Source organism: Magnolia sinica, chromosome 3 (genome assembly GCF_029962835.1).
Source record: "Magnolia sinica isolate HGM2019 chromosome 3, MsV1, whole genome shotgun sequence".
Lineage (NCBI taxonomy): Eukaryota > Viridiplantae > Streptophyta > Magnoliopsida > Magnoliales > Magnoliaceae > Magnolia > Magnolia sinica.
The window spans coordinates 16,593,803-16,607,091 of NC_080575.1; positions in this window are offsets into that span (position 1 = coordinate 16,593,803).

Here is a 13,289-nt window from a genome sequence, read left to right on the forward strand (position 1 = left end):
GTTTTCAATGTCAATCCCCACTGTTTCTGTGGTGTGGAGCACCGGAGATTTGGACTGCTTGTTTCTGTTTTGCTCACGCACGGCAGTGGGCTGTCAAAACGCATGGACAGCGTAGTTGAAATGAAAATATATAATGGTGGGCCGGAACCCACGCACCTTAGGTGGATCCGGAATCGACCGAAGTGGCTCCCGAAAATCGAAATAAACCCCAGTAGGGTGCAAGTTGGAAGAAATTCTCAACGTTGATTTTAGTGCAGGGTCATACTGTTTATACGAAATTACGTCGTTTAGCCCCTTCACCCGCTGTATGAAATCGAGACAAATAATTAATGTGGGCCCAGTGGAAACAAGGGTGTCCGTCCTCTTTTATGTTTTGCAGGTCACCTGGCTTTCGATCGGGCGGATTCTTTTCACATGGGGTAATTAAGGACGAGAATTGCGTCGTACCCCCGCACGTCTCCAGCCACGATCAGGTAGGTCTGTGGGCGGGCTCGTCGTGATGTATCTGTTTATCTAAGCCGTTCATCCTTTTTCTTAGATCATTTCAAGATATGTGCATGATAATGAGGCAGTTCTAACGCTCAAGTGGACCACACCAAATAATAAGCTTAGGTTGCGTTAAATGCACAAAAGCATAGAAGGAAAATTGCATTAAATGAAAGATTCATCTTTTGTGTGGTTTACTTGAGCATTGTTTCTGCCTACTCTTCTTCCTTTTTTTTCTTCTTCTTCTTCTTTTTTTTTTTGCACATACTTTAAAATAATAATGAACTGCATGGATAAGCAGATACATAACGATGGGCCTATCCACAAAACTTCTCCTTCATCACTAGCGACGGGCAGGGCAGGGATGCAGTTTAGCTATTGATGGCTTCAGTGCATATTTCTCTATTGAAGTGACGCCACTAAAGGCCCACCATAATGTATGTCTTGTATCTAAATTAACCATCCATTTAGTCATATCATTTTAAGACATGATCCTAAAAAATAGGTAGATCAAAGCTCAAATGGAATATTATGGGCAACATGAGATGCCGACTGTAACACCTCAGTTCCTAAAACCCAAGTACACTACTCGTGTTCCAAAAATCCAAGTGTTAATCTTTGAAAACATTCAAATTTTATGTATATTTTTTTTTCTTTTTATGAAAGTTAGTAAACTAGCGGAATATAATTAAATCAAGTATAAGGAGTTTAAATATACATAACTAAGATTTCAAGTGGTTACCTAAAAATTTATGCAAATAAATGTCTCAAGTTCTAATAATACATGACAGTACAACTTAAATAAAAATGAAATCGATAATATGGAGTTGTAAGATCATCTGGCTCTTATTCCACCTGAACACCAACATGCACACCTACTATATCTCCTGCACGTTGATTACGATTTAATAGCATCAATGGCTATCGCAGTGAGGTATAACCCCTAAAATTTATCATATCATCAAGATAATTAAGTATAGTTATTAGAGACAGTGTATAACAAATGTTACACAATGATTATCATGAAAATCATATACGCATTCATTAAATAAATTACATAAGAGAATCTTGTTTAAATGCATGGATGCATGCACATACCCATAGACCTGGGGATGCACATCCAGCTGGTAAAAAGTCGCCCAAGGAGAACTAGCTACCCGGAAAAGTACTCAAAGGTACGCCCAAGGAGAATTAGTCACTCAGAAAAGACTATGCAACAAGGACACCCAATGTAGACTAGTATCCGGGAAAAGTACTTAAAGGTACGCCCTAAGGAGGACTAGGCAACCGAAAAAGTCCATGCAATAAGGACACCCATAGCAGTACGAATGCACGAAATAATGATTTAGGATCATCCGGTAAAATACTCTATGGTACTGCCCATAGTGATCCAAGAAAACCCCCATGTCTTACATCGATCGCCCGGTAAAGTCCACATGCCATGAAAATGCATGATTAGCCCAATTATTATTATTCTAATTTCAAACAATCATTTTAAGAAAGCTCAAAGGTCACTATGGGAGGTTTGTCACATAACATAAGCCAACAGCTCAGGCATAGTGTCTCATTCCACCATCCCTGGCTTATGAGACTGACAAATATAATGTCTTAAGGATAGAACTCTCCAACTAGTGGTCAATTATTGTCCAACAAGTGAAACTTACCATTGCAAAATTATATAAAATAATCCATTAAAGCCACATGGGGCAATTATTCCATAAAAGCCGTAAGGGCAAAATATTTCACCCAATGGTGTGATAAAAAGAGATTATTCCTCAAAAGCCACATAAGCACAAATGATCCATAAGGTGGTAAGTCCACGACGTAAATTTATTTAATTCATTACATAGGGGGCCACTAGTTTGAGGATTTCCTAAAACATCATCAAGTAATTGTAACACATGCATAGCTAAAGTATTAATCTTAAGACAGGATAGAGGTAATTTAAATTCATCATGTACTCATATATTTGACTTTGAACTCAATTCATCAATTATTTATAAAACTCGAATTCAATATGAGCAACCAACCATATTAAGCAATCGATAAGATACATGAATGAAAACAAATAAACAAGCCAAGTATCTAGATGTAGAAAAGCTTGAAAGGTAATCCTTACATTTTAAGTTGAATTTTCGTCCAAAAGTGGTTTGTAGGATGCGAGTATTTGATCAAGATCGAATCCAACCTTGACTACCCAGCTAAAATGAATCATTGCACATTAGTTAATGAATCGAACACTCGTATGGAGATTAACATATATGGGATTCCTCACAACAAGATGGCCTAATCTCATTAGTTTCAGTCTTCTCGAAATAAGAATTCCCGGCGTTCTTAGTTTTATTTTACCCTACTTAGATTGACTCTATTGTAAATCATCCCACATTATTAGGACCCATTTGCTACATTGTTGAATCAAAAGCCATTATAAGCTAACCTATTATATTACCTTAATATCAAGGAATTGGTTAATTTGGTGACTCTCATACGTAAGGGAGTTACTCCAGTTAGCTAACTCAGCTCATAATCGAATTGGTTACAGCCGAGCATAAATGATTCAACAATCTAACAGTAAGTCCCTATGAAAATATCAATAGTCAAAGATGGGTCAACTAAGACTCAGTGCTTTTATTGAGTCAACTCGACACAAGTTACTATCCTAGACATCTCAGGATTGATCTAGTTTAAACTAGAGGAAAGAATACCTGATGAGTTGAACTGAAGTGCCACAACGGATAGATCAGAGCCCTGATCCCTGGCTGACTCAGCGAGTCGACTCAGATGGGTCACTCAATCTTCTTCCCTCTTCTTTCTTTCTCCCTTCTTCTTTCCTTCTATTTCTTCTCCTCCTTCCTCTCTAGCTTTCTCTTTCTTTCTCTTCCTTGCAGCCAAACATACCCTGAATTCAGTCTAGATTCGAGTCCAAACACACGACTCTAACTGAGTCACAGCCCAAACTGGACTGAACTCGGTCCAGACTCAGTGCATTAAAGTCTGAGTCTGTCTCTCTCTCTCTCTCATTGTTTTCCTCCTTCATGTTCATCGACCAGGTCCTTCACTACCTGGACTCGGCTCAGACGTATCAGACTTGGGCCGACACGGCTCGACTCGTCTGAACGCAACGAGTCGTTCGGGCAGCCGGTTTCCCTCTCGATTTCTCTTCTCTTTCTTTGCTTCCTCTTCTTCCTCCATCTCTTCTTCCTCAGCTTCTCTCTTTTCTCCTCTTCTGTCTTCTCTGGTGCTCCAACCAATTGGATCGTCCAGACTCGGCAGCGATCCGAACCATAACTCCCCTCTCTTTCTTCTTTTTCTTCCTTCTGCTTCACTCTCTCTCTCTCTCTCTCTCTCTCTCTCTCTCTCTCTCTCTCGATCTTCTTCTTCTTCTTTCTTTCCTTTGCTCTGTTAGGAAGGCTGGAAACGGTGTTGGACTTGGCCCGGGCTAACTCATGACTCGTTCCGAGTCGGCTAATATAGAAAGAGAGAAATGGCGCACCTTGCTTCTCTTTAAGGCTTTCCCTTTTTGGAAAGTGATGCCCTAAAAGCGGCCTTTTTAAAGGCTCTGTTAACCTCGTTTTAGAGGGTTTGAAATAACTAATTAAGGGATTAGTTACACCCGACAACGAACTCGATATTTCAATCATGTTTGTTAATCAGATATGGGAGATCTGATTGCATGGCAGTGATCGGACAAGATGGATAGGCTTCTGGTCTCCCGGCCCATTGGATGGGCGGACTTGATCATGAAGTGAGGGCCACCCAAAGGAGATGGGTTTTTCTCATTACTTAAGGAAGATGATCCACCGATCATGGCAAGTTTCGATCGAGTGGATCATCCTTTGTGCGGAGGCACCTGGATGGTCTAGATTTGTCCTAGGATCATTGTGAGACCCACCAATCATCCAAGCATTCCTCCAAACTTGGTGGATTCGGAGTCACTTGCGGCGGTTCTTTCATTGCAAAGGAAGCCCTAAAGTGCGGAGAGGAATGGATGGCTAGGATTGTCTTACAATGAGGGTTAGGATGCAAGGGGAGGATGCACGTGCTGCCAGCTAAGAAGAGAGATAGAGAGAGAGAGAGAGAGAGAGAGAGAGAGAGAGAGAGAGAGAGAGAGAGAGAGAGAGAGAGAGAGAGAGAGGAATGGAAGTCTTTCCGTTTTCGGAAAAGACGTAGCACGCCGTGCTATTGCGCCCGAGATCGTGCAATTTCACATGAGAGTAAATGTGTGAAGATTGCTTGGGTTTTGTCTAAATTATCATCCACACAGGATAGACGGTTTAGATCAGGCAAGACGATCACGAAAGTGGGCCATGGACCACGTCAGCAACGGAAAGTTTCCATTTTCAGAAACCATCGCATGCACTACTTGTTTTGTTCCAGACATTGTGCGTATTCACTCTTGTATAAACGTATAGAACCAATTGGGTTTTTATGGTATTCGTCCTCTGAATCAGATGGACAGTTCGGATCATCTTGGAAATGGATATGGGTGGGAAAATCTCCCTTTTCTTTTGTTTTTATCGGGTCAGTGCCCTTTAACCCAGGCTAGCAGTCCGGTACCCTGCAGATGCACGCATTAATCCTACACATGCAGCCCTTGTGTGGGGCTCACTTGAGATGTAAAATGAAATCCACTCAAACCATTTGTCTTGAATAGAGTTTTTGGACCATCCCACCAAAGATGAGGTGGATCCAACGTTCAGGTGGGCCATACTTCCAAATGTTTAGTTCTAATTGTAGATTTCTACAAGTCTGATGGTCGGATCATTTTGAAATCGAACATCAATGGTAAAAAGAGTTTGTAGTCCAATTTTGACGTTATTCCTATACTTAAATGATCCTATGCCTCAATGGAGCAAACGATCGTGAACTTGGGTGGCTGAATGGTTTCAAAATAGATTGTCAACGGTTCAGGAAATCCCTCAAGGTATATAGACGAGCATGATGGATGGTGGCTATGATGATGTGGTGATCCATCCTGAGTATTAACGGGTGGATGGCTCTATCCACGAGTGAAGACAAATTCCAACAGTCCGATTTCGTCTAGGATGAATGTGAACATAAAATGGAACATTGTAAACCTGATGAATGATGGGTCCGATATTAATAATGGACAGTTCATTCTACCTATTGAGGAGATCGAGATCCTCGAAATGAACCTTCCAGATGATGTCATGGTCCTATTTGGAACACAATGGATGGATGGTTCAATTTATGGATGATGATTGTACTTTATGGTTGGATTTAGGCTACCATGAAGTTGAATATTTAAGTAGGCTAGATCTATGTTTAAACCAAGTTGGGTCTTTATAGTAACACCTGAGTACTGAAAAGTATGGGGTGTTACACCGACAGTTGAAACATTCCAGAGGCCCACCATGATGTTTATGTGAGATCCAACATGGACAAAGGGAAAACACAAATGCCAACTTGATCAAAATTTCCCTTAGTCCTATAGAAGTTTTTAATGATAGGCATTCAATACCTACTATTTTTATTTTTATTTTTTATAGTGGGGTCCACATCAGCTTTCGATCTGCCTCATTCTCTGGCTCGTGCTCTAAAATAATTTTGCCAAATGATTTACAACTAGAGCTGGGCACAAACCGGACCGATCCGAAGGATCCAACCCAATCCGATTTAAAACGAAGGCCAGGATTGGGTCAGATTGAGTTGGCCCAATCATATCCGACCGTACATTAGATCGAGTTCAGAGTAGTGGTCAATCCGGATCGATTCGATTGATTCGGTTGGGTCTATATAAGTAGTTTTTTTCTTTTACTTTTTACCTTCTCGGCAACAGCTACCCTCATCTGAACCTTAAATCCATAATCTTTTCTCTCTTTCTTTACCCGAACGAGCGCCGCACCTATCTCGATTCGGCCACTCAGCAGCCTGACCCACTCATCATCACTATTCATCTTCTCCATTGATCAGTTCAGCCCATCCTCTCTCTCCTCTCTCACTCCTTGTATCTAATATCTTTCCCTCTAAAAATCTTATGGAACCTCTATGCTGGAGAGATCTTCAACCAGACCTCGTTCGTTGAATTGGATGGCATCGATCTTGATGTGGCTCGGTTTGGTCTGTAACTCCTGAGGAATGTTTCATTAGCAAGAGAAATGCACAGGTCTGCAGTTTGGAATCGATTCTTTCCACAAGGGTTCGAGGAGATTGCGTAAATCTGATTTTTTTTATTTAAAAAAAAATTCAAAAAAAAAACATCAGGACCGATCTAAATTGTACCCAATTTGATCCGACTCGGTTTCCCTGACCGAGTTAGACTCGGATCAGATCAGGCCAGCAATGCACCGGATCGGATCGAGTCAGATGACCCAAACTCGGTCCTGGATCAAATCGAGTTTGGGTCAGACCATGTAAATTTAGGACCGAGTAGAGTTGGACTCAATTCAGTCCGACTCGACTCGATGCCCATCTCTATATAAAACACATCATAATGAGGCTCACATAACTTAGTGGTAGACTCTGAGGAGTTTCAACATGAGGTCTTGGGTTCAAAACACATGTGGTGAAATCCCACTACGGCGTGCGCGCGCGCGCGCGCGTGTGTGTGTGTCGGGTGCGTAACATTAAAGTCCTGGGTTAAGTTCCTATCTAAGATGTGTGTAGAGGAATAATGGGATAGTTCGAACACCGTTCAGGTAAAAACACCTATCCCGTTTCTTAAACAAATGCTTGGACTTGCCCATCCAAAAGCTTGTCAACCCAAATTGCTAATAGTTTTTAAAAATTTTCAAATTTTAAACATTTTTTCCTCCCATCTCTTCTTAAAACCTCTCTCTCTCTCTCTCTCCATGTTATGGAAGATGTGACTTGCTGCTCTGATGCTTAGGGTGGACAATAGGTAAGCGTAGCAGAGTCACAACTTCGAGATCTGACAGTAGTGACACAATCAGCGTCGTCGATTACTTAGGGTCATTTCGCACCATGGATTTAGGGGGATTTGAGGGGATTTGAAATCCCTTGGTTGTATGGTGCGCGCACACACAAACACACATATATAGTTTAAGTAGTTTTCAGTACAATTGAAATTAGGACCATTGAGTAGGATTGAGTTCCATTACTTAAGATAATAAATTCATGTTCAAGGCGGACTTCACTAAAATATTACAAATTCATTATTTTCTTATGGAATCAAGGTTCATATCACATTAAAGAGACAACGTTCTTCCTCTTTTTTTTGTGGCCTTTCCTGCGTCACCATCCCTTCAAACCTCCAAAATAACTTAGAACTTCTGATTCTTCATTCCCTCTCAAAATTAATGAAATTGAAGCATAGTTTCCTCATAACCCACCGACCATAGGATTGAAATGAAAATATACAGATAAAATTTTAGGTCATTAGAAACCTTTATAGGATAATAGTTTGACTATAAGCACTGTGAGAGATTTATTAATCACTAATTTAGACATGAATTAAAACGAGAACTCTCTTTAACTAAGACCCGAAAGACAACCATATAAATATGAGCTTAAACCTCCCAATGAATTATAACATTCCTTAAATGCTCGGTAAGATCGAACTACGGAATTATGGAACCATATACCTGCGAGGCATTCATGACTTGACCCAATTCTCAATCTTGGATGACTACCAATGGACTCACTGCTTGACCGAGCAGAAGACCAGGATCCACCAGGACTAGGAAGGGATATAATGAGCTTTCTATACTGGTTAGCCAAAAGATCAACGTATTGGATTTGAGCTTACTACAATTATTTTTCATATTAGCCCGATAGTGAAGAGCAAAATATATCACTCTTAGGTAAACTTTGTCGTTAAACACTTAGTGCGATAATATTAATTTTGACATCTATTTTCAAACCTCAAAGGTGGAAACTTTTAAGAGGGGTAGGTCATAATAATCCAGGCTAGTGTAGTTATATACACCTTAACACGTATATGAATGTGAAATCAATAAAAACTTAGGTGTATGAAATTAGAATATCTTTACATATTGACATTATCTAATTTCGAGGACGAAATTATTTTTAAGGGGGGTAGATTGTAACGTCCCAGATTTTTGTCATTTTGGATTTTCAAAAACCCTTAAAAATTTTTCACTATGATTAGCTCACGTTGTCACTGACTGACCCTTAACGCTCAAGGTAAGCCTATATGTGGGTGGTACAAGTAAGGAACCATACAAATTCGATTAATCAATCACAGGAAGCTAATGAATCTGCCCTGATTACTTAAACATCGAGTTTAGCCTTGTGATTTGTTCACATGGGGCCCAAATCTAGCTAACCTATCACTGACTAATTTAGACAGCCATAACTAAATAAAGATCTACCAAAAGTCGAGACAACTAGGGGTTAGATCTTAATTAACAAACCAAAGTGACGTAATTATCCTTTTAGCCTAAGAACCAACGGCTTAGAGTGACTTTGACCGAATCAACATTTTCATTAATTGCGAATAGGACACACTACAAACTTAGATAATATAAACCCTAATCATTACGCACAAGAAATCTAGATACCCAATTCATTCTAGAAATGTCATGATTATCCAAACAAGCTCTAGACCACTCATTAGTAGGCCATTAAACTTGATACTATAAAAATGCATTCGTCTTAGTGAGCTTAACATCCATCGTGAGACATCAAGCCGATGTCGCAATTCAAATTTTTCGACTTAGACCCGCAAGCCAAGTGCATGAGATATGTGAATGCCTTAAGTGAAAACTTGAAATTTAAGTGAAACTAGCTCATTACTCTTTCGCAAAGTTGTAACTTTTAGACTGTTAGTTCATGGACAAATTTGAGGTACTGACTAAAGATATTTTTTCACACATCCGTATAGTCACGGCCCCGATTGATCATCGGTGACCGTCGATCTAAGTTAGGGCCTTCTTGATTAATCGGCACGCCCGATCATTAGATGGTTGTGTCCAAATATAGATCGCCTATTAAGACACATCCCATGTCTTAGATTGAACTTTACACCTCTAAGAGTGTCCCATTGGTTAGAAACAATCTCCTCTAGGGATAATATAATGAATAAATGGTCATTGGGGCCATTTCCGCAACATCTGGCACTATAAAACCCATTTTATTGCACACTCCCTCTCTCCATACGAATTTTCCTTTGCCAAAGGAGAGAAAAAGAAAGATAAAGAGAAAGAAGAAGTGAAGAAGAGTGAGAGTAGGAGTTGGGAGGTTTTGGTGCTTCCTTTCATCGGTTTCCTCCAATCAAGGCTCTAACCTTGATCGTTTTCCTTCGCCGAATCTACCTCACGTGCAATTGGGAGGTAAGAAACAAATCCTACTTCCCAACCTAGGTTTTTCTAAAATGAATTGCATGAATCTCACATAATTCTTGGTGTTTATATATGAATTTGTGATTTTCCTTAAATCTCTAACCCTAGGAGCTCAAAATCAGAGATTCCTTCTTAGAGGTGCGGATTATTATTCCTAAGTTTCCATTTATTGACTCTCAAGGGTCTCATTTAATGATCTATTATTTGTAGCTAACTTAGTATGTGTTAACATATTCATATCTTGATTTGATCACAACATGTGCTATTGTTTGGATATGGATGCTCATATGTTTGATGAAATGTCTGAATAGTAGAATGTGTTGCTTTGTCGATGCTCGCATACTTGATTTAATGCTTAATTAGTTGTATTTCTTTATGCATGCTCATATATTTGATTTAATGCTTTAGTGAATGTAGTACCATTGGATGCTCACATGTTTGATGAAATGCCTAGGTGGTTGTGTAGTAGAACATATGATATAATTTCGTGATGTAGTGTTTAGTCCATAACAATACTTATGATTGTTATGATGTTAAGTCAGTTTGCTAATCGCCTGAACTAAAGGGGTGGCCTGAGTTGGGGCTGCCACCCTAAACTCGTTGGATCGACCCTGGTTGAACACAGACAACCGACAGTAGCTAGACTACATAAGATGCTTGCACCAAATGCCGGTTGCGTCAAGATTCTCACAAGTCAATTAAATTAGTCCACTAATCGATTGATCATGTATGTTCATAATGTGTAACATGACCAAATAGAATATAAGATACCCCATTTTTAATGGATGAGTATATTCATAACCATTAGTGCGATATGATCCCACTAAGACTCATGAGCCGGTCATGGTGTTATGGAACACCGTGTCTTAGTTATCGACCTATGCTGGGGTGACGAGACTCTCCGTAGTGACCGGTGAGCACTGATAGAGGTGAAAGATTGTTGTTCGAATAGCCCTCGTCAAATTATCCCACCAATGGTTTCGTGCCAGAGTACCGTTCAAAAACCTCGCGCATAAATGGAATTGGGTGACGAGCCCTTTTTCCTTTGTGATGATTTGGTTTTACGTGACAAGCCCTCATCTCGAAATTGAGTGATCATGCTTGCCTTTGGGTGACTACCCATAACGAGATGATTCTCATACATTTGGGTATCATGCCGTACATTTGGAATCGCTGATTTGTGAGATAAATAGGTGATACCTAAATTTGGATCAAGGGACACTGGTGAGGAGCTGCTACGTGTAGCAATGAGCCACGTGATCTGGAGAAGGACTCTTAATAAAATGTCGGTATCCGAACTTCGCCAATATGCTGGATGAATGAAATTTAATAATTACTTGCCTAACATACACATTAGTCGCATTGCATTAGATAGGACGTTGCGATTTGGCGTTGGAGTCGCATGATGATGGAGTGTTGGCATTTGCAACATAGACGTTGAAGTCGCTTGTGAGGGAGTGTTAGATTGTGAGGTGTATGCATCATTTCATAATCTCATTCATACATTTAACAAGAGTATTTAGAAAATGATTAATGTCTTGTTTATTATTAACTGCACTGATTGAATCAATAACATGTATAACTTAGAAATAATGGAATCACTGAGTTAGCTACTCACTCTCACCTGGGATGGTATTTTAAAACACCAACCAAATAATATTATTGATGCAGGTACTAGCGAGCCCTTAGACGGGTAGACATGGATCGGTTTGTGCTACCATCGTTATGTTTTGGAGGATAGGGTGAAAACTGAAAACTTTACAATTTAATAGTCTTTGGTATGTATATTGTGGCTTATATAATATCCATTTTGGACAATTACCACTATTGAAATTATATTTTTTCTCTTAACCCTATATTTATTGACTATTGTTATCCTTACCTCACTTTGGATCCGCTAATTTGAATTGTGCAACTCTGATTATTCCTGTATGAACTTAATGTGAATTAGAATGATGACACGTGTGCATTTTATTAAGTTAACACTTGGGAACTCGGGACCAGAGTATATATACTCGAGTGTCGATTTTCGAGGCGTTACATACGGATTATATGTGGGTAAACTCAATCGTTGTTATAAGTATAATCGGCCTTATAACAATCACACATCATCCTATCTGAAGGAATATCATATACCCCATTCTCATCATAACCAGATTAGTTCTCAGTCGTAGTTCTAATTAATTTACAAGACATAGGGTGTTTCCTAACATATTGATTTAACAACCCTTCAACTAATATCCCATATCTTAAAAGTTAATTAGAATAATCTTGTGTCCAGTTAGGCATGAACATGACAAACTTCTACAGAAAATCAAAATCGTACAACAATATGGAAAGTAATTAAGAAGAGAGGGGAATAGTATTGTTGAAAGATTGGAACTTGAACTAGATAATTCTATAAGACAGAAATAAGTACACGATATTAGTGATATTAGAAAATTTGAAATGAAACAAACCCTAAAACAAAATTCTGAAATTAACGCCCTAAAAAAACGAAACCTTAGGTTAGAAAAATTCAGAAAAACAAAAACCAAATCTAAACCTAAGTATTCTAAGCGCAATTCCTCAGCAACGACGCTAAAAACTTGTTAGGCAATCCCAAGTGCAGGACTGTGTTGTCGTAATAAACTCAGGTATCGAAGGTTGATCCATAGGGAATTAGTGAGAACATAATGAAAGCTAAACAATTTTCTGAGTTTTTAAAACAGTGGAGAGTTAAATAAAAGGTTTAAATAAATAATAATAAAATACAAAGGATTTAAAAATCTACTTATAACAATCATAACATCTAATTCATTGATTCAACTCTTATAACTCAATTAAAATCGAAATTTTATCTTATCCAATCGAAAAATAGTTGTATTAAACCAATGATATAGACCAACAAATCACGAATTCAATTGAACGATTCTCTTATGAAGCACTCGGATCTCAATCGTAGGAAATTAAGAGTGTTAACTATAACCTTAATTCTCAATAGATTACTCAATTATACATATTGATTCCTTCTCTAATTAAGCTAAGCAATTGATAAATCAAAGCATTCATTGTAATCAAAGTTTAAAACGAATTCATAAATAAAAAACTCAAAGGCTTTAAAGTAAAATCCAAACCAATTCAATATAATATTATCATTCTAACCATCATTATTGAATTAAATAAGCTAAATATTGTAATTAACTATAGGCTTCTTTCCTTAGCTTTATCTAAGATATCGGCCTAGCATGGCTAATATCCTATAATAAAAACAAAAGAAAAATATGAAAAGCAAACTAGAAGTAAATGATTGAAGAAGAAGAGTGACTCTGTTGAAGCTTTGCTACAACTTGGTCTCTCCTATGACTTAATACATTTTTAGAATGGCTGAAAACACCTCCTTAAATATGAAAATTCCACATAGACTTTGAACCGACTTCAAATTCGTTCACTTTTGTTATACTTTGGTTGCATCAAGTAGCACCTTCGGTCAGACCAAATCTAGTCAGCATCCCCTTAGTTGCAGCCGAATTTCTCCAA